General features: G+C 38.9%; 1 protein-coding gene across 1 annotated transcript in view; it reads right to left on the bottom strand.

The window, feature by feature from the left end:
* The window catches only part of HS6ST3 (heparan sulfate 6-O-sulfotransferase 3), a gene marked incomplete at both ends in the record, with an annotated part of 274,884 nt that overhangs the window by 250,412 nt on the left and 723 nt on the right, over window positions 1-23,749 (bottom strand). The window lies entirely within an intron of this gene.

The raw sequence follows: 23,749 nt of genomic DNA, 5'->3' as shown, positions 1-23,749 counted from the left end.
ACATGTCTGTCAGTTTGGGTCCAGAGACCTTAAACATAACTTTCCTCTAGCCACTGAATTTCTCTCAGTGTCTTATTATTAGAAAAAAAAAAAACAGTTATACACCATGGCTGACACCTATCATACCCCCTTATCATTTACATTTGCTCACTGTCTGTATGAAGTTTAGGGAATGTTTTGGAGAGGATGAGCAACAGACCAACAAAATAACACATAGACAGATGTAAAGGAAGTAGTGGAAGGGTTAAAATTCCTGTGAAACCAGTTTCTGTTTTATCAAGAAAAATGATTATACATATATATGGCTGCTAGTACTAGTTTTGGCTGGGGTGGAGTTTATGTTCATCATAGCAACGTTGCTATGTTTTGGATTTGTGATGAAAACTCTATTCTAACCAATGGAATGGTTGTTGTTGAACATCGCTTGCACAGCATCAATGCTTTCTCAGCTTCTCCTGCTGCCCTGCCAGCAAGGGGGCTGAGGGGCACACAGCCAGCAGAGCTGCCCTACACTGATCACAGGAATATTCCATACCATATTGCATCTTGTTCAATAATGAAAATGGAAGAAAGAAGGAAGGTGTTGGGAAGGGGAGGGTGCTCTACGGGGTGGGATTCAAACATGGCATTTATCTTCCCAAGTAACTGTTACACATGATAAACTCCAGCTTTCCTGCAAATGGCAAAGCATCTGTCTTCCAATGGGATGTAGCAAATGGATGTTTCATTCTCTTTTCCTTTGCACACACAGCTTTCACTACTGTTATTAACATGGTCCTGCCTCAAGCCACAAATTCTTGCACATTTTACCTTTTCCAATTATCTTCCCCATCCCACTGCAAGGGGAGTGAGCAAGCAGCTGTGTGGTGCTGAGCCGCCTACCAGCATTAACCCATAATAGCTTGCTTCACAAGAAATTTGAAATCCCTAAACTACGAAGTGAGAAATTTATGGAGGGTGACATGGATATCATGAATTTGCCTTTTTTAAATAAGAGAATTTATGCAAACATGACAAAGCTTGAAAAAAATCAGAGAGCTGACAGAATCTAACAGTCCTCTCTAATGCATCTCGAATTCGAGAGCATTTCCAGATACTTTCAATTAAAATAAGGTTTCACTGAAACAAAGTAGCTAGGATTATACTGTGACTTGCTAGGGCACTTTCTTTGGTGGTTGGCACAGAGGCCTATCCCATTGAACATGCTGCCAGCATACCACCTCCCACTACCACTACACAGAATGTGCGCTAATCCTACCCCTGTATTTATGACCAACTATTCTTATGCCCCCACCACAAAGGCAGTGAATTTGATATATCATGGTTTCTTACCCTTTGATATGAAAGGGAGATGTAAACACAGTTCTGTTTCCTATGTTTTTCCTGTAACTGTTGCTCCCAGCTCCACAGAAGCCAAAGCTAGCCCACACACTGTGCTCGCAATTAACTTCTTACCAGCTGCATGCTAGAAGTAGTAATCTGACTAGGGATTAAATCTAGATAAAGAAGTCTTGCTTAATTGTAAAACCAATGAGAAGTTTCTCTAAGTTTTCTAATATCAGAGTACTGCCAGCAAGTATTCCTGCATACAGCTGGGTGTGACTCCCTGTGCACCTCCACTCCAAGAACATCCTTGCTGAGCTCCATAGAACCCTTGCCCTGCTCACTGATTAGGAAAGATCCACCCTAGGGATAAATCAGAGCTGAACGGGCCAAGAGGTCCTGAATCCACAATGTAAAGCTTTTCCCTCTCTTGCCTCCCTGTTTATAAGCTCTTTTCCTCATTCACCTTATCCTCCTTTTATCTCTTTCTGTCTGTAGTTTAATTGGAGTCTTTTTCAGACAAGACTGGATCTTTTCTTGCAAGCCTGAAACTACTGAGGCAATCAAACACAGAATCTTCAAAAGCCAGATGCTTGGACAAGCTTGGCAGGTCTCCAAGTGTTTTTTGTAACACTGCACTGTGTGCCAGCCTAGGCCAGAAGCTGCAAAGTAAGGGTCAAACACTACAGTGTTCTACCTTTTAATCTTTCATATTCTTGTGTTCTTCCTAACATATCTTTATCTCAAAAGACTGTTGATTTTTTTTTGTGAAGTTCTCAAACACAACATCAATGAGTACCAGAAAAGTCCACCTGGAAGTACTGTTAATAGGGACTTAATAGCCTATAGTAAACAGAGCCTGAGGCTCACTTTGCAGAACCAGGATAAGATAAAGTATTGATTAGTAGCCATGGAATTGAATACCATCTGTCCTTACTGAATGAGGCAGGACTGCGAGGAGGAGAAGAGCTGCACAGGTGAATAGGCAAGCGGAGGTTCAGTCATGCTGCCCAAATACAAGGGAGCAAATTAAAAATACACACACCACCTCAGTTATGGGATTCCTTAAGTGAAGTATCTGATGCCCATTTAAAAGAATCTGTGCTTGTACTTAGCCATGCCTTCTATCATCAAAATATATTAACAGTGAATTCAGAAACTTTAAATCAGCTTGTATTATTCATTACATTACTGTGAAAGTAGGATACATTAAATACTGAGCAGCATATTAATCCATTTTATTTCTGACATGTTATACTCCAGTTTTAAAGATCCTCAAATGTAATTTGCAAGAAGAGTATGTTACTAGAGTTCTGTTTGAATGTCTTAGCCTTCAAGTAAGGTATAAGTGCAAACGTTCACGCTATCTTAATGATCAAGCAGTAATGAAAAACAAGGATTCTGCCTGAGGAACATTTTTGTACTTAAAGATGTGTACAAAACCAAAGTAAATGTGCCTGCATTTCTGCACAGAGACAGATGCAGCCTCTACTGGTAAAGCACAAGGTAAACTGATTTCAAAATGTTGAAGCATACAATATTGTTTCTTAAACTGTTTCTTTCCTTCTGGCTATTTTTGACATTCCCAAAATAATAAAAATAAATTAAAAAAAAAAAAATCTTAAAAAGACTTCCTAGTCTGATTTTTGTTCTTCGGTGCTACATTTTTGTCTGTCGCTAAATTACAACACCTTAGATGTGTAATGTCTGTGACACTGAAATAATAAAATTTTAATATTATATGTATCTTATACGCAAAATAGAAACTAATACAGTCCTAGAAAATCCACCAAGGCAATTCTGGGGCAATGGAAAAGAATAATTATTCCTCTGCCTGCATACATTCATACTTCTGTGATATTTAAGTCCACTTTAAAAGTGGACTTGGACAGCTTGTTCAGTGGGCGTACAGGCAAAGATGCTTTTACTCACTCCAGTAATTCCTAGAAGACATCCAGGGTCAAGTAAGATTCAGTCTAAATGTAGACAAGTAGTTTGACTTCAAGCATTCTAAGGTAACTTCTCCCCCCACCAAACTCCAGTACTCTAAACTGTGAAGTTGCTCTAAAATACCATAGGTCACCTGAAAAACCCCCAACTGCATTTCATCTACCAACCAGCTTCAAGTACCTAATGTACTAGAACCATCCGGTAGGGATAGGTTGAGTTCCCTTAGATGTTTGCAGTGAGGCACCCACCATCTCTTATCATTTTTCAAACTGTTTTTTTGTTTGTTTGTTTACAAAACACATATTCTTCACAATATTACATATTTGGCTTAGACTTCATACAGGAGAGTCTTACTCCCGGAGTTTTATATAAATATTTATTTTCTATCACTTTCTTCCTTCTCTTTTATTCATTTTGAAAAAATTTCAGTCTCATTCAATATATTGTTTCTTTTTTTATAACCTTTAAAATTACTGAAAACATGTTATTACCTAGTATCAGAACTGATTTACTTCCTGTTCTTTTCCATACATAATATCCAGCAACAGAGAACAGACAAAAAAGTGATTCGATAGCTGAGTGTTTACAAAACAGATCAAGCAAATTTTCTAGAATTGTCCCTAGCACAAAAACAATTATTGCTATTGTAAATCAACTAGAGCTTTGAGTAGCAGCTTGCAAACATCCCACTGCAAAATGAGGTGGTTTACACACTTTTCAGAAATCTTTTAAAATGTTAAAAGATTTCCTGTGGATTTGCAGCTACGTCCTTCTAGAAGAACATATTTTTTACAAATGTTAGATTTTAAAATAAGATTTAAAGCCTAAAATTACACATTGAAACAAACCACGTGAAATTTACAGCACTCCTGAACAGACTATTATTGCACTTTTCAATGCAACAAAAAAGGACAAAGCTCTCTGACTGCTCATGGTGTTTGTTACTTAGAGAAATTTCCTTGCTAGAGGGAGGGCAGTCTACCTCTGTGATGTTTCTATATTCACAAAGATTGTTCTTGGTAGACACCAACTTGAGTTTGTGTCCACTCTCTCTTGTTCTGTCACTAGACACAACTGAAAGAAGCCTGGCTTCATCTTCTCTGCACCCTCTCTTCAAGTATTTATAGACACTATTGAGATCCATAGATATCAATGAGATTCCCCTCTCCTCTCCAAGGTGAACAGTTCCATCTCTCTCAGCCTCTCCTAATAGGAGAGCTCTGGTCCTTTGATCATCTCGGCAGCCTTCCTTTGGACTCCTGGCAGTATGATCCAGAACTGAATTCAGTACTCCAGGTGCAGCTTCACCAATGCTGAGCAGAGGGAAAGGACCACCTCTCTAGATCTGCTGGTGATACTCAAAATACTTTGTCTGAGGCAGCTCAGGATACAGTTAGCCTTCTTGGCAGCAAGGGCACATTGCTGACTCATGTTCAGTTTGGTGTCCACAGGGATCCCTCAGATCCTTTTCCACCAGGCTCCTTTACAGCTGAGTGGCCCCCAGCACGCCTTGTCCTAGCACTGTCAGTCCCCAGATGCAAGACTTCACATGCCTCTACTTGTTGAAATTCCTGGACAGTCTGATCTAGCAGCTGGCAACCCTGCCCACAAAAGGGGGCTGCAACTAGATCATCTTTGAGGTCCCTCCAAACCCAAAAAATTCTAGGATTGATTCCACAATTCTCTTCAGCACACCTCTCAAGCCTGTTCCCTTGGATGACTGCACAGCCCTGTAAAGAATCAACCCCTCAGTTACCCAAACGTTATCGTGCTGTACAACAGCATGTACGAGCCAGTGAAGAGTGGGTCACTATTCACTTAAATGAGGTGCTAGCAGCAGCTCAACACAGTCAGGCTACTAGCTGGTACAACAGTTAAATTACAACACAGAACTGTGCAAGCTTACAATTAGCTCATTACCCACTAGAAGAAGATTTCTCTCAAATCATCGGATCGATAAAGCGTAGGTTTGAAGAAGTTGCCCCTAAGCGATATCAGGTCCTAGGTTGAAAAGATAAAGTGATCCTTTCAGTAGTGTCACTGAAATTGTTGAGAGTTGTAAGAACAGAAGAATAAACAGATCTTGAAAGTAAGAGGCAAATTATTTTGACTGACAAATTATTTTGGGGTCTTTGTATGAAGATTTCTACTAGAAGGTGAGTAAATTTAATGCCTTATCAAAGAAACTGAGTGACAGCAACCCTCTGCATTTCTTTGTTTCAGAAGAGTTTCCTCCCACTGGTATTACTGGTGAAGATCTCACAGGCAACTCTGAACCTTCACAGCATAAATTATAAATTCCTCTGGAACAAATGACGCTAGCTAAGTATGTGAGACAATATCAAACACAGATAAGTAAGTGGCAACAAGCCATAAAGTACTTAAGACTGCTCAGTGATTTGACCTCTCCATTAATTACTACTTCTCAATAGCAACACGGGCATACGGAAAGACACAGATGAGCATTCCATCCTCTGAAATCAGATGCTGCTGACAAACCTTACTCACTGATACATGTAAGAAAGGAAACAAACAAACAAAAAAAAAAAACATCCTGCTCTGAGGAACTGCTTCCTCTTTCATTTTCCCCCAACAGTCAGAAGATGTAAATACAGGATACATTATTTTATACAACTGCACAATGCACGTAACTGAATGGCAGAGGCACATGTAGCTTTTGCATAGATTAGAATGTAATAAAGTTTGTCTTCTCTAGACTTATCAGTTAATTGTAGATTTTATCAAAATTCCTTGAGCAGTTTAGAAGATAAATTATTGCAATCAGCAGAGGCATTAGACATTCAAACCATCAGGTATGAATGCAGATATAAAGTTTATTTCCACTCACATTAAATAAAAAGACTTTGCAATGCAATTATATCCTAGCTATTTACATCCAAATCAATCAGTAATGTTGCCTCACATATGTTACAGTGGGGAAAAAAAAAAAGAAAATAAAGCAAGGAATTTTTCATGTAAGTTCCTCACAAGGAAACCTTATACTGTCACTCCAGCTCTAGACCTGCTCTTGTTCCCTGCTTTTCTCTTCCCCTTGCAGGCAATTTAACTTAAAAAGAAACAGTACTAAACAACACAAGGAAAAAAACTCTGGAAATTTATCTTGTAGTCGCATCAAAAACCAAAAAGCTGTAGTAGGTGGATGTAACTTCAGAGAATTACTTCGTCCCTTGTCCCCACTCCATTCTGTACACTGTGAATAACCAGTCATCTTTACCTAACAGTGAAAATAATGATCTATTTTTATGTTAAACAGGGCCAAAAATCAGTCTTGACTTACTTTCAACAGAAAAAAAAAAAAAAAAAAGTACCAACACTGGTATGTTGTGATGTATAGAATATGTTGGAAGAGAGAAAAAAGATGATTTCTTCCCTACACATTGAGCAGTCTTAGGAAGGCAGAAAACAAGCACGCAAGTGACAGAAAGGGAAAGTCAGCAAGGAAGGAAGCTTTGGAGCAGTTAGTGCTGACAGTGTTCTTGACAGCTTCCAAAAGCATGACTGCAATCAAGCCTCAGAAGGTGACTGAACAAGGAGATGGAAAATGCAGATTGCCTTAAGCTGAGCAACCACTGGGAGAGGGGAAAATGAGCTGGATTTGAAGGAAGAAATAAAAAAGAAAGACTAAAGAAAAGCCAACACACTTGAATGGCACTTAAAGCAAGCAATAGATTTGTTTTCCAGCCTCGTAAATGATTCTCCCTCACTCTGAGGTTTTCATATATTTTTTTAAATCCTGGTCAGATATATCATGCATTATCAGAAAGACTTCAGTTTCAGGGATTTCAAAGTTTGGTATGCTCAATATTAAAATGGAGATGGCAATGCACAGAGGAAATAATTCCACCAATATACACTGTCTGATTCAAGGTCCTAGAAGATTTTACAGCATTTCTGAAAAAGATCCCATCATTTCTTTAAAAAGCTTCATAGTTGAAGATTTAAAATTACAGTTTCAAGAGCCAGTGTATTTTATCTTAAAAGTGCCAAATGAAGGTAAAGGATTTCTCTGCTTTATACATCTTTAAGCATTTGCTTTATACATCTTTCTAAGCATTGCTATCATACATACGCTTGCTAACAGCTGTACCACTGAATAAAAAGCTGTCAGAATTTGCAGATTCAGAACTTCAGGTGAATAGGATTTACCACGGCAGATGTATCTAAGCGCATCTTCTCACGTGCAAGTACTTTTCATGCCAACATCTCATCATGCCGAAAAAAAAAATGCATTTTCATTATGGAAGGGATTAAAAGGTGCATATACACACAGCTCACAGAAATTTCACTCAAAGTTTACTGTATTCCATAACGACTATTTCGATTTAGTAGGATTATAATCCATCTACTGCAATCCAAGTGCCTGCATAAAACTGAGTTTGAGTGCTACATGGGCAACCAGACCAATAAACTTGAAACTGATGTGACAAAGTATCTGTAAGGTGTGAAAGAATAACAGTTGGCACTAACATGTCCTCTTTCTTCAGGAGTTTGCATTTATTTCAAAAAGTTTTGAGTAACAGCAGCGAAATCCTTGTAAACTATTTCTCTACCAATGATTCTTAAAAGGACTGCTGTCCTAAAAAGGAGTCTTCTTTGAATGCTCAAATCTTGGATAGTCAACTGCTAAGAGTTCTAGGATTTGCATTATTTTTGAATTCAGGAAAAATACATTAAGCTCATCTACAGTGAGTTTTAAAAAAAAAAAATTTATGTGTTCCATGGATGGCATATTTGGATATGAAAATGTAAAACAATTACAGCCAGTTTTCAAAACTCTTAAAACCTCCAGCTACTTCTATTCAACGTCACTGCTGAGCCACACATGTACTTACAGGCTATACTAGACATAGACCCTACCCTTCTCCTGCTCCTCTTCGCCACTCATTTTCAGATCTCAAAGTCTCTGTTTCTCAGCAATCCCAAAACCTTACTCTCTCTTCAACTCTGACTCCACACTCGCAATCAACTTCTGTTTAAAATACAGTGCATCCCATATTCTTTTTCTACTAATCTTCATTCATGCCCTCCTAAAACTATAGTCCTGTAGATGTTCTGCATTTAAACAAAAGCAGGAATGAATCAAAGTAAGCCCTCAACGATATCAGTCTCTGGTCACACAAAGCACCTAGAGCACGGATGTTCAACCTTTTGGCTTGCCTATGCTGCACTGAGTGAAGAGGAATTTTCTTGGGCTGCATAGAAGATAGATAACATAGTTAGTGTATGTAAGTAACAAAACTTTTCAATATTTTTATTAAAACAAAAAAGACAGCAATAAAAACTAAACTTATTTGACCTTGTTTTAGTGAAAAAAAAATGTGTGTGTTAACTTACTATCTTGTTATTTTACAAAATAACACAAGCCCAATTTTAATAATTAAATACAACGTACAAGTCTGCTTAATAACAAATATTACATGTTGTATGGGAACTGCTGAGTCACGGCCTGAACCTCTGATTAATCACCTGAGGCGAGCCATGAGTCAGCCAGAGGAGCACAGGTGAAGGCAATTCACCTGTGCTCCTAGACCTATTTAAGAGCTGGCTACCAGAGGGGAAGGATCTCTTCTGGAGATCCTCTCTCTTGGTGTCTTTTGGTGAGCTCAGCCGAAGGGTAAGCTCTTCCACTTATTCTCTTTTGTGATCATTGTCTACCTTGCTTGATTCTCTTGATTATATTGTGATTATAACATCTTGATATCTGTTGATTAAACAATTATATTGCGATTATAGCATCTTGATTATACACACGTTTTCAAAGGCACACACAAGTGGGTAGATGGAGATATTATCAGCAATCATTGCACTCTGCCAGGAAGCACAAGCACCTGTAACGTGTGGCACACACTGGTTGCCATTCAGCTGTGTGCATGTGGCAGACTCAAAAGGTGGAGTCAGCACTGCGCCACTCTCCCCTCCACAGCATTCTGTTGTCATCTACATGGCTAGATACTACATACTAACCTGCAGCTCTTTGAATCTTCCTTGCTGTCTTTCTTGAAGAGAAGTATGATGTTACCTCAAAGTTCATACTGCGCAAGGAAAAACTTGGATTTTATAAGCATCGCTGCACACTTACTGACTAAGAATGCCAACTGTCATTTTAGCAATGACTTACCTAATAAAGACCCACCACAAGTCCTCACAGTCAGCTTTTTCTTAACAATCCACAGTATCATTATCTTACTACTCATTTTCTTTCTGCATGATATCCCTTCTCTTTTGTCAGCATTTTAGAAAATAAAAAAGTGAACATACTAAAAACAAAACACAGGAGGACTATTCTTACACCCAAGACAAAACCTTCCTTCTTAATTGATAGCAAGTAAGTGTCCCACACAGCCTTTGTCAAAAGAAAAAAAAAGAAGCCAACATAATCTTGTTGAATGCCCTTGGCAACTCAAGCAGACTACAATCACCAGACCTTCCTTGTAACATATTTTCTTAATCTTTTCAGAAATCCTCTTACATGACAACTGAGGCACAGTTTCATATTTCAAAAGTCACTTGGATCTCCCACTGTGCCATATTAGGTGAGTGTAATTCCATTCCCTACAGTACTTTCTCCCAGTTTTCCCCTTGGCAGATGTCAAGCTTACTAGTAAGCAATAGGGCTCTTTTTTAAAAACTACTTTCAAGTTTTCCAAATACCAAGCTTTAAGTAGAAAGTCACATCCACATGAAGTAGTTTGGTTGTTTAATTCTTGAGCTTCTTTAAATGCCATCTGGTTGTGGTAAGTGGTGCCTTTAAATACCATCTGGTTCTTGTCAAAAAAAATAAAACACACACCTTGTTCCATAATTGCCTCTACCAACTCTTCAATTTGAAGAAAGATCCAGAACTTCTTCAAAGCTCAAAGACAAATACAAATGCGAGTGGTAAAACTAACTTCTTGAGCTTTATTTCCAGATTACTGAAGGACAGATATCTATTAGCCCTATACATTTTCTAGCAGGTTTCACATTCCAAGAGTACTTCAGAAAGTTCAATTTATATCTTCTGAAAGTTTTTCCTCAAACATCTCCCTTAGTTGCATTGCATTTTTACTATACCCTGCCAGAATTTATGATCCTTCCAACTTTGTTCTTGCAGACAAAATTTGACCTTTAAAAAACTGAACAGCTTTGTGTTCTACCTCCTGTTTATGCTGCTATGCCCACCTCAGTTTGATAGGTGCATGCATTTGCTTCAGGACTCCCATACAGCACCTTTGTAGTTCCCATGTCACTCACAAGGATTTTACTTTTATAAATTCTTTTCAATTTTTAAGTAATTTCTATTAAAAAAAAAAAAAAAAAAGATTTTCAGAGGGGAGAAAACATGTTTGTTCTGGTAAGAGTCATAAATATATTTTACAGAACAACTATTTATCACACATACTTTGAACCACATACTACACATGGTGATCAGAACCACAGAGCAAAAAACTTTCTGCCTGTTCAGGTTTGCTGACTAACTGCTCTATGTAATACTCATTAACTGCCTGGTACTTGAGTCTCCAATCAATCAACCACAGCCACTACCACCATGCTGAGTAGGGAGCAATACAACTGAGAAGCCAGAAAAGAATGAAAGGACTTCAAAGACAAAGAAGGAGAGGAGAATGACCAAATGATAAAGGCAGCTTCTATGCATCTATATACCATGTTGCTCTTAGGGCTCCAGGTCTTGGAATTAAATATTCACCATTTTCCGTGAACTGCTGTTTTTCTTAACTTATAACTCATAACTGCAGAGAAAGAAAGTCAGATAGTCAACATGAATTCAAGAAGCATGAAGCAAAAAAAAAAAAATCTATTAAGAGATAAGAAAAAAGATGTAAACTGCTTAAATTTAGCTCTCAAGTATTTGAGAGCAACACAGATTTGACCGAGACTGAACAAACCACTGCCCTGCCAGAACAGCTGCTGAAAATTCACTTGATAGAGCTCTGCATATTCCAGTGTTTTGATGCAAACACAGATGTACTATTTGGATTTCTTTTGCCTTTTGTCTCTATTGTGAGATCACGTTTCCCTCTGTGTACCCCCGGATTATCTCCTACCCTACTTACAGATAACTTCTTCATAACTTCCTAGTCTCATCAAACAACCACCTTTTTTTGCTGGGCTCCAGGGGCATTAGCAGTCTTCCTTCTTTCCTTCTGTGAGAGGGGGAAAGAGCTGGGACTCATCAGCCTTCCTTCGCCTGCTGGAAAGGTGAATGAAGCTAGTGGCTATGAAGGTTGCAATATATTATAAGGCCAGAAGAGAGGCAATATTTTGAAAAAAGCTCTCCTAGAATCATAGAATTGCTCAGGTTGGAAAAGATCATAAAGATCATCAAGACCAACCACAACCTAACCATAGTACCCTAATTCTAACAACCCTCCAGTAAATCATGTCCCTGAGCACTACATCCAAATGGTTTTTAAACACATCCAGGGATGGTGGTGACTCAACCACCCCCTTCAGGAGCCTATTCCAATGCTTAACAGCCCTTTCTGTAAAGAAGCTTTTCTTTACTCTATAGGGGTCACGCTATAGAGCAGAGATTTCAGTACTGCCGACCAACAGTTGACAGTAAAGCACAATAACTATCAATACCAATCTTAAATACCTTCTTCTCCAAGACATCATGAAAGTAGAACAATGAAGCACACACCATAGAGACTACTTCCAAACATTTAATATTCTTCTCCTTAAATAAACTGAATACAAATCTAAGAGAAACAGTTATAAAAACTGAGTAGCAGCTTTAGGAAGCAGATAGAGTTACAGAGAATATGTTTCAGGTAGAGAGAGGAGCAGTTATTTCTCCTTATCAGCTTTTGTGTACTGCTAGGAACAGAGAGAACAATAAAACAAAGAAGTTAGGGCAGATTAAAGTAGTAAATTCAGTTAGCCCTCATACGTCTCAGACCAAAGAGCTAAAACTCCCAGAGCCCCATTGAACTTCAGCAGGTCAGAGAAGCTCAGAACTGAACAATTCAAGCCTGCAGTTTGCCAAACAAGCAAACAGAGACAAGTACCACTTCAGCCTGCCCATTGTACACACACAGCAAGCAAGTACACTGTGAACAAGAAAAGCACATGAGACAAAAGCAGAAGAGCAACCAAAATAGGGGGAGCAGCAATGCGTGAGACTGGGTAAAGACAAGCTGACAAGAAGTTAAATCACAAGTGTAAGACATAACCCTGGATAACATAGGAAACAGCAAGTCCTTCTCCTACGGGCGTGGGAGTACTAAAACATATAATTGTGGAAAAGGTATCTTTAGTACCCTATGTGCTTTTGAACTCTTCTCTTACCTACTCATACACAAGAAAAGGAAAAGCCTCTGGTCATAGTGCTAAAATTTAGCTCCTGAAAGTACAGACTATTTTATTTAAAATATCAATGTAACCACAATAATGTGCGTACTATGAACACTTCCTAATTCATTTTATTTACTTTAAATATTTTCTTTGGAAAAATCTCATAACAGACTGAAATACAAACAATTGAGCATGAAACAAGAATGATAAACATTTACCATTCCAACTGATCTCCTAATCCAAGCTGCAGTTCTGTGTGGCTGCAGTTAAGCTTCTCAGTCAATCTGTTTGTCAGATGCCGTCCATCAGTTTTACTATTACTCTATACCAATGCCCAGCAGCCGTTTAGATGCTTGCTACTGACCCATATCGCAATAGGATTCTTTGTCATATTGTCAGGTATTTGACAATTTAATCAAAAGAAAAAGAGATATACACTAATGTGAAATAATCTGCAGATGTCAGAGGCAGGGCTACAAAATAAGGCAGTGTGCATTTACATGCTCATTGACCTGCCAGCTTTAGAGTGCAGATGTAGGGGACAAGAGAACAAAGCAAAGACCTTGCTGAAAAAAATGACATGTTACAGAGGACCAGAGCACTTTAGGAAAAAGCTACATTCAGTTAATCTACATGCTCTGCAGAGATACAAACAAGAGGAAACTCCTCACAGAATCATAGAATGGCCTGGGTTGAAAAGGACCACAATGATCATCTAGTTTCACCCTGCTATATGCAGGGTCACCAACCACCAGACCAGGCTGCTCAGAGCCACATCCAGCCTGGCCTTGAATGTCTCTGAGAATGGGGCCCCTGAATCATGTAGTTTGGAAAAGACCCATAAGAACACTAAATCCAACCATCAACAAGCACTACCATGCCCACTACTAAACCACGTCCCTAAGCTCCTCAACCACACATCCGAAACATAAGTCAGAAAACAGGAAATTTCAGCTAGGTGAAAAGGCAAGCTCCTTCCTTCTACAGATGGTCAGACACTGCAAAATGTTGCTCAGAGACACTGTAGTTTCTCCACAGATTCAAACCCTGTGGACAAGGCCCAAAGCAACCTGCTCCAAGTTCTACTTCTGAGCAGAAGACTGGGCTCTATGACTGCCAGAGATCCCATCCTACTGAAATAATTCTGCAATACATAGAAATAACTAGTAGCAAAGAAAAACAGAATAATTCATGAAGTTATTCTTCTCGTCTAAATCTTGTTAAATCAACAACAGAAAAGATATGGCTTGAACTTGACAAAGGCTCTTCTGCCAGGGTTTCAACAGTAAGAGAAGGTCACTCGTGTTTGAAATCTCTTGGAAGCTAATGGTCCTAATCCCATAACTAAAACAGGAGGTCTAGTTAATGGATGAAAAAGTTACATTACAACTACACTATGTGGGATTTACAGTACAAGAGCTGAGAATGCCTAATTTAACATTTGGTTCTCTTACTAAAACACGTACATGACTTGATGAGCCAGGTGGGGAGAGAGGGACAGTAGGGGATGTGGAAGTCTGTAGGACAGAAGCTCAAACTAGCTAGTTTTTGAAGTACTTCATTATATCTAGGTCTTTCTTTCCTAGGCAAGTACAGAAAAACAGAAGGTGAGCTCTAGACCATACACCAAGTTTCATTTGGAAGAAAAAAAAACACACAAGCTTCCACATTATGTACCTGTGATCCTTCCTTGACTGGATTCTGCAGCAAGGATTCAGGCATCCCTGAACCTGTCTAGGTGGGAACTAGGGGAGCATACATCACTCTATTGTAAGAGCAGAGCAAGTCTGAGAGCTACTTGTGAGACTTAAAGTGTACAAGTCCATGGGTCCAGATGACACGCATCCCAGGATGAGGTTGCTGAGCTGCTCTCCATCTTATTTAAACAGACATGGCTGTCAGGCAAAGTCCCCAGGGACTGGAAAAAGGGAACTATCACTCCCATTTATAAGAAGGGGAAGAAGGAGGACCTGGGGAAGAGGCCAGTGGGAAAGAGAAGGCTGTGAGGAACTTCACTGCAGCCTTTCAATATTTAAAAGGAGTTCATAAACATGAGGGAAATCAACTTTATACATGGGTATAAAGACAATGACAGGACAAGAGGGAATGGTTTTAAACTAAAGGAAGGGAGATTTAGATTAGATGTAAGGGAGAAGGTTTTTTTTAACTGAGAGAGTGATGAGGTGCTGGAACAGGCTGCCCAAAGAGGTTGCGGGTGTTCCACCTATGGAGGTGTTCAAGGATGGGGCCCTGGGCAATTTGATTTAGTACTGTCACAGAGGGCTTAGAATTTAATGATCCTTGAAGTCCTTTCCAACCCAAGCCATTCTATGATTCTGAAACAGTTTATGCTGTTCATACCATTTATGTCTAATAAAATGATTGGTGTCTTCTTCCTAAGTGTTGTCTCCCCATGTCATGGCCCTGAATCAGCACGACCAGTGAGCCTGATGTGAAGGGCTGAGCACTCAAAGACAGTTTTAGACTCATTTGACTACTGGCCCAGGACAGGAGAGAGCAGGGTGCAGCAGGGTAAAGACAGTAGCTGTTCCTTGCTAAGGCAGATGGCCTGCTGCACATCTAAGTGCAGTGTTAGTGGCAATGTTTTACTATGCCTTTTTTTTTTTTTCCCCCCCAAATATTCTGAAAAAAAATGAGCATTTCAGGTAGTTCTATGTGAAGCCAAAAGTTGGACTTGGTGAGTTGGAAAGAACATACAAGGCTCAAGATATCCTATTATTTCTTCACCTTGCAAGACTGTAGCTGTATTTCTGCTCCCAGCCCTTCTCTGGTATCTTTCAGCCTTAGTCCTTATTTCATGCTCACAGTTGATTCCTATGCTCCTCTTTACTTCACCTCCTACTCTTAGGAATTTCTCAGCCAACACAATCAGTTGCTATTCCACTCATCCCCAAATTCTCAGCTGTAGTCTGTATGCAAATACATGGAAATGAAGTCAAGAATTGCAAATAGCTACTTTTGAGTGTGAAAATATACAAAGTGAGATATAAGTTTATTTGCCACTTAAACAAAAGCCAGTGCTAGAATAACAATAGAAATATGTTACTTGGTTAAAGAAAAATGTACTCTTTTTCCTGAACCTCTGAAGTTTTATTCCACATGCATTTGAGCTTGCCTAAGTTCTAAAAATGGAAGTCTAAGACTCAGCAAGGTCTGTCCATTAATACTGTTACACCTCATATGAGAATGGGAAAAAAAAACTTTTGCAAACCTTAGTTCATTATAACCTCAGGAGTGATTAAGATGATCATAACATTGAAAATTAAACTGTTTGTGTATCCTATATTTTAGTGCACGTGTGGTAAATCTACAATTTATTCATTACTGTCAATAAAAAAAAACATCCATCATCCTGGAAATATATTGCATATGTCTACCCATACTTTGTTTCTGTGAGAATTCTTGATGCGTTTCTTGAACTATCAGAATGATGCAATTTGGATAAACTAGCATAAATAGGATGTTAGATACACCACAAGCCACTTTTACAACTGCTGCCATTGAAGAAAGTAGGGGCTCTTTCTCCTCAACAAGAATGTGCAACTCAGTAACAGTGTTTTGTTTTATTGAATATTCCTTCCTTTGTTCAGTGGAGTTTGAATAACAACGCACAACACTTATACAGTCAACATGTGACACTACGTTGAGATGTCTACACCTTCCCTTTAGGAGGCTTTTATGATTCATTAGTTCTGGAGAAAACATCCAACCAATTTCTCGAATGATTTAACTCCTAAAGGCACTTAATCTGAATTGATCTACACGAGTTCAGCTTTTACGAGTGATCAGCTGACAGAGGAACAGCTCCATACTACCTACTACTATTTCTTACACAATTTACAACCTAAAATATTCTATTACATTTCTTTAAATTTGTGATTACTTCAGCAAAGTACATCACATGCCTATTACATACCATATATCCAGATATATGGATATATAACTTTTAGAAGTTCCCACAAAAGTTCCTTCCAATTCAATGAAATTTAGTTTCTTTCACAAGAGTACTCTTGAACTCCCCACTTTACATTTCCAAGGCAATAATTTTTAATTCCTGTTGTGATACCATTGAAGATTGTTGCTCAAGAGAATGAAGTATTTTTTCAGCTCCTATAGTCACACGGTTGACCATTTATCAAACTCTTGACAATTTAGCCAAAGGACTTGGAAGAAACTACTCCCACACCCAGACAACAAACTAGCAATTTGCATCCTTGCTGAGTTGGTAGTTTATTTGCATTTCATTCAGCTAATGTTTCCAGTTCCTTTATTAGTTTAACTCATATACTATCACACCGTTTTCTGCAATGCTTCCTAACTTTTCCAGCTTACACTGAACAGGTTTCTTACCTCTTCTTGGGTATTCTGGAGGAAAGAAACATGAAGTATGCCTCTTTCTTTCACTCCTGAGTTTCCAGTTTACTTATTTACCAGATGTAACTGGTCTCTGAAGGGAGGTCAGCACCTCCAAGTGCTCTAACATCCTGAAAAGCACCAAACAGCACCTGGAGCTACATGCCACCCCTTCCTAGAAATATCACATTATTTCACAGAATCAGGTAGCAAAGCATCAAGTCAATTATGAATATCATGGTTTGTTTCATCAGTTCTTCACTATGTTCCTTAAAAGGTTTCATTCTTGCACAATAGCTATGTATGCATAGAAAATAACTGCTTCAGTAGCAGAGCAACCACAGCCCTCTGAGCTTGGACTGTAAGAACACACTTCATACCATTTAGTCATTACCAAGATCCTAAGCACTGCTCATGGAAGAGACCACAGGTGTTTCAATAATTATCAACATTGCCATACTAGAAATGTTTTCAAAAGATCAACACACATCTTGAACAAAGCTGAGATAGGTTTCATTGTTAATCTCTTTCTCCCTTTTATTAGTGGTCACGTACAGATAAGTCGCCCAATCAGCTTCCTTGACAGAATTTAAAAACCTTGTTCATCAATAACAGAACATTGAAAGGACTTGAAGATACCTTGTAGAGCAACTCAGAACATTAAAACAATCAATTTAGCCTAATATTTAATCAAGAAATTAGTCTAAGTTTGGGCTGCAAGTACTTCCAGAGAGCAGGCAGCATAGTGAATGCTAGATACTTCAAAGAATACAGGTTCCCTTGCTCTTATCAGGTCTCATGCTGCACAGAGAGCAGCAAAGTCTTTGAGCTCCAAGCATAATTCACTATCACTGCTGCACCAAGCTCCAAGAGGAAATGCTTTCCTGTTACTGACTTTGAAGGCAACAGATGAAAACTGCCAGCACACCTGAGGGGAGAAATTATTCAGTTAAAATGGTTCTTTACTCTTTTCGTTTAGTTTTTTGTGATCACTAGAGCTAAGGTGGCAGACCACCCCCGTCCCCCCTTCCCCCCTCCTCAAAGCAGTCTCAGAAAAATCAAAGTAAGTAAATTTTATCCCTATTGTTGCCAATGACTGTGTCTACAGATTTAATCTCTATCACCAGAATGACATTACACAGAAACTTTTCCCATTGGACCTCAAAACAACACATACTCCTGAAACTAAGAAGTAGTTTTAGTATCAATAATCAAGAGTACTAGAAGTTTTAATTCAGGCAGCTAGGTAACAGAAATTAATAAGACACTTTTTAATACAAGAGTTAAACCAACTACCATCTTACAACACTGCATAGCCCTAGAGGAAGGTACTGACAGCTCCACTCTATTTTTTCCTTCCCTAGATTTTAGTCCACAAGAAGCCAAAAAATAATTCCTCATTAGATTGGTACTAACAACTTTCACAAACACTAGCAGTTAGCAGAAAACATGGAGTTCTCATCATTTTTGTAGTCCCCAAGCACAGCAACCTGCTGAGATTTATTGCAGCAGCTTCAGAGATCTCAAGACAAGACTTGGGGTCAAAGGTTTTCTAGGGCTGCACCAATCTTGACACTGCAGATTCCTATTCCCATCAATCAATTGCCTGCCTTTCCTGAAGGTGGGATGCAGGGCAATCATCTCACAGGAGAAAAGCACAGTGAGAAATTAAGCCAGGTAGAATTGTTAGTTATTTATACCATAAAAGTAAAAGGAAATGCCTTTAAAATAGTATGAGTAGACATTTCCTGTTAGTGTCTTAAGAAAGAAAACCAATGTTCTAGAAAGAAAAAAAAAAAGGGGGGGGGGGGGGGGGGGGACGGGACAGGGGAAGAACTCCCTGGAAAGCAATTCTCAGAGTTAAATTAAACAAAGCATATATTACAATGGAATTGAATTCTATTCAATGTTTACATCAACAACACAGCCACTGAATACAGAACACATTTAAATAAACCCATGATGTAAAGCTAAGGACAAATTATAACTCAGATCAATTTTGCAAATTAAGTAAACTGGCAGAAAAGGAGTAAAATCCAGTGGGGATGAGCATAAACCTCTACAATTAAGTGGAAATTATTAGTTGTATAAAAAGACGATGGGAAATATAAGTAATAGCCTTCGAGAAAAGAAGCAGCATCTAAATTTCAAGCTGAACAACCAATATCAGACAACTGCAAAACAGCCAAGTGCAACTGTACAACCAGAAAGACAACTTGTAGAATAAATGAAGCAATCTGTTCTGCTCTGCTTTATATTATATATACAGAGGAAAAAAAAAAATTGTACCCCCACTGGAGTGTTGCAGTTCAAGAAAAGAACTGGCATGAATCCAAGGAAGTGAAATAAAACAAATGACCTACAAGAAATACAAGATGAGCTGGATTTGGTTATTTTTTTTTCAGAGGGGAAGACTGAAAGAGGACTTCCTATGAACCAAACCACCCAGTAGGCTAATGAAGAGAAAGGGTTCCATTTTTCTTCTGTGTTCCTCAGAAACGATCCACATTAAGCACTGGAGGGAAGACAGCACCACCTTCTAGCAAGAAGGACAATGAAACCCCTGAAGGAATTACCAAAGGTTCCTCTGAAGTGATCAACACAAGGAAAAAAAAAAAAAATCTACAGCGTCAGAAGCAGGATGTCAAAGCAGTTTTTATCCTTCCTATTCCTTAAACTTACAAAAAGGGAAAGAAAAGAAACCTATAAGGGCTCATTGGTTCTAACATTCACTTCAGTAGAAGACACCAAGGTGTGGTAGAGCATTTCTGTGCTTTTTTCCAGGTTCAAAACTAGTAACATTTACAGCTTTTTATTCTTTTCTCCCCACTACCTTCAGCATAGTCCTAATTTTTAATTAGCACTCTTACGTTTTTGTGATGATCATGGTTACCATGGCTGCAAAGGAAGGAGTCCATCTTATGCTCTTGTTAGAGCCTTAAAAAAAAAAAAAAAAACAACAAAACACACCTCAATACGACTGCATCAGAAGAAACATGAATCTGCTGGCTTCTGTTTACCTCTCCCAATTCTGTAACTTGTGGGTTCACTGCTGATTTATACTTCCACACAGTAACACAATTAAAAGACTGTACAAATAGGAAAGCATAAGCAAGTGAATGAATGAATGAATAAAATCAATACTGCAGAAGACTCTACTGTACTAATAATAAAGCTCAATGAGGTTTACAGAATTAGACTAATTTCACCGTTTCATAAGAAAATTAGACAACAGTTTCAATGAAGTATTCTTTCAAGTGTGTGGTTTAAAGTGTCACCTTCCTCTTTCAATCAAACTCATAATAAATAACAGTGTGTAATTATTAATGATATTACAAACAACTGAGAAAGTGTGCCTTAATAAGAAGTCTTAAGGTCCCTTTTTAGTCTACCATACAGAAAGTGGAAAGAAAAAGCAATCCCTACCGCATACACCAAATTCTATCTTGGTAACCTGAGAGGCAATTATCTTGGAATACCGACTGCAGCCCCGGATAAGGAACACTCCTCATCAGGTTTTTGACATCTAGACACTCATTCCAGCCTTCCGTTGTATTACCCTGAGAAGAACTGCCTCTCCATCACACCTAGGATCCTTCAGAGCTGTGTTTCTCCACTGTCTAAAGAGGCAGCCTAAAGTCACTCACCTTTCCACACTGCTGCAAAGTTCTGCACCGATTACTTTCCACTGTAACAGCTATTTTTGAAAGACAAAGAAAATAACCCACGTTACAGATGCTGGATATAGCAATATATTTCCTCTGAAGTAAATGTGGGGATAGCGTTATTGATGTAGAAACCTCCCCGTGAACACCACCACATCCTTGTGAGAGAAGTCACAATGCTTTAATTATGCTAATAATTACTTTCGTTTTCAGTTGCAAATAATAATTTAATTTACAACTGTATCAATTGCATATTCTTCACAATATCCAGATAGCAACTTCTGTAAAGTGAAAGCTATACTTCAGTGCTAGAAACTAGAACAGCATCTAGCATGCAATCAGTAAACATCTTCTCACACTCACAATACTATAAATGGGATGGAAAGTACCACAACAATAACGGGGTGGCAAAGTCTCTGGCTACAGCAAATGAAAATGAACCCAAATGCAGCAGCCACAGAGTCAGAAATGAAGGAAAAGAGAAGCTTACCTTCAGAAGGCCTCAGGTAGAGAGGGATCTCCAGCAAGAGATACCCTCATCCCCACTGCCAACCCTTAAATGAGGTCTGGGAGGTGGATGCTGGGTCTACCACTTCCAGTCACTCAGCTGCACTGCTTGCACCTGAGCTCCCCTGGGTTGGACCTGCCTTCTCTCCAGGTGCTCAATCACTGTTTCAGGCCTTCACTTAGCATTTCCACTACAACACTGAAGTACCTAAGCTGGACACAACACACTTTGTATCATCGCATCATTGCGTCACAGATACAACAGTCCACTGGCATCAAAATTAAAAGCTGGTGCTTGGGCTTGAAGGAGTTCAAAGTCATTGATCCACAATGGTAGCTGCTGTCTACTGAAGTCCCTTCAACAGCTTAAAGAGATTTCAGGCCTAAAATCTCTTTCATGAGCAGTATTTTTAAAAGAAATAATCCAGGGAGAGGTAGTGCTCCACATACTTCTGAAACCCTTAGGGCCATCTTCCATTCCTTCTCTACCCACCACACAGTCCGCACTCCCACAAATTCTAAGTACAGTTTTTCTAATCAACTCTTCTAAATACCTGTGTTGAAAGATAGGACTTAAGAAAACAGCAAATGAAATACTCGATAACGTCAAACAAGATTATATGAGGCTCTCACTTGTTTCCTCTTGACTTACATTACTATTACCAGCACTGCAAGGAGCAAGTTTCCAAAACACACAGATCTATATTTGTAGTTAATGTTACATATGTTGAGATCTAAAACAGTTTATACCTTGCTATGAGGGAAAAAAGGAAGTTAGAGATACATCCTCATTGCATCGAGTGTATTATACTAGAGATCAAACACATAATATGATTTGTCCCACTGTCCCACAAAGAAAATCCAGTATCATATATTTACCCAAATTGGTCTAATTTTCTAACTCTGTAGCTGGAACACTGAAGAAAAAAATATATATATATTTAAAGAAGTCTAATGCCTCAAATATCCTCAAAAGCTTTGAAAGACAACTTAAAAAAAAAAAAAAATTTTAAATCACTGTGCTCTACTTTAGGCTCATATGATGGTCTCTTGCTTAGTTTAGGCATGCAGATACCTTGCGCTCAATTTGCAGTTCATACACTAAAAAGCCTTCAATCCATGCCTCCAATAGTACAGTCCTCCAGCAAAGTATTTTAGGCTTGACTCCAACTTCACCAGCAGCAAAGGCATTCATAGCAGAGACAAACCATACCTTAGGGTTCATTCTAAAACTCACTGAAAAATATTGAACTCACGCTAACTCACTATATGGAGTAAGCAAAGATTAAAAGGTGCCAGCACAGCATATATTATACAAGGAGCAAGCATTGGAATGATACAACTTTATTTACAAGACTTCCTCCCAGAAAATTCACCTAGGATGCTACACTAGCCAAACAAGAACAAAAATTAACACTTGTCAGCTGTAGCTGGTGCCTCTACTTGTCTTCCTTCAAGCAGAATAATTACTAACAATCCACTGAATAACTCCCACATCCTCTTTTGTAATTCAACTCAAAGTTATAAATTGACCTAATTTAATATTTTTTTCTTAATTTTAAAGTACAAGACCTGTTATTTTACCAATTTTACTTCCCACCTGCTATTGTTGTGATTCAAAATAACACTTGGTTATTTACTTACTAATATTTTCCACAGCAGAGGAAGAGAGGAAGCCAGAGACAGACTGCATGCTCTCAGATATTGCTGTGATCACTGCTCTTTGTCCTCCCTTCCCTGATTTACACTGCAACTACTCAATATTCCTTGAAGCTGTAGGGTTACCACTAAATTATTTGTACTCCAAGACATTCACTGTGTTCTTCTCCTGCTAGCACGTTTTAAAGTTTTATCCTAAGCTGAATTTTTTAAATATATAAATGGTATGAGTTGCCCTAATTGTACCCTGCAAGTCCAGTCCAAGTCCTCAGCAATCATAATTATGTTATGCTAACTGGAATAATGCCAGATGTGTCTGGCTTTGTAATACAGGAGGGCCAGCTGTCAGTCACATCAAATAAACCGGCAGTGGCTGAGCAGTTGAAGATACCTTCGTGACGCACGGGGCCAGTGAAAGCAAGCCCCTGTATGCCATTGGGCCGCATGTGTTTCTGCAACACCGCACACAAAATGATATGTCAGCAGTGCCTCTGAAAATATCAAGTCTTCAGACTCAAAATTAAGACGGGTGGTAAAATGAATCATTATCTGAAAAACTACACAAGTGGAATTAGGATTTTTCTTAAGTATTTTACATATATTGAAGTTACATTGCTAACAGTGTAAAAGTTCAGGAGAGCATCTCTGTTCATCTCTATTCTGTCTCATTACCACACACGTCCAGGAGCTATCACACAAGTAAAGACAGGATCTCTCGCATTAACCTGCGAAAGCTTAAAGATAAATAAACCAGAGCAAAGCTCGCAACCCACTGCACTTTTGTACCCAGTGGAGTTGCCCTTCGACCATTTCTCCATTTGCAACTCAAAGACTCGTTGCCAGACCCGACAGAAGCGCGGGACAGAACACGCAGAGAGGCCGCACATCCATGGAGCAGCAGCGCGGCTCCCCGCACGAAGCCTGCCTTAAAGCCGGGCACCGCTTCGCTCCCT

This window comes from Tetrao urogallus (assembly GCF_951394365.1).
Source record: "Tetrao urogallus genome assembly, chromosome: 1".
NCBI lineage: Eukaryota > Metazoa > Chordata > Aves > Galliformes > Phasianidae > Tetrao > Tetrao urogallus.
Note: the sequence above shows the minus strand (reverse complement) of the source record. Positions and strands in the feature narration are given on the sequence as shown.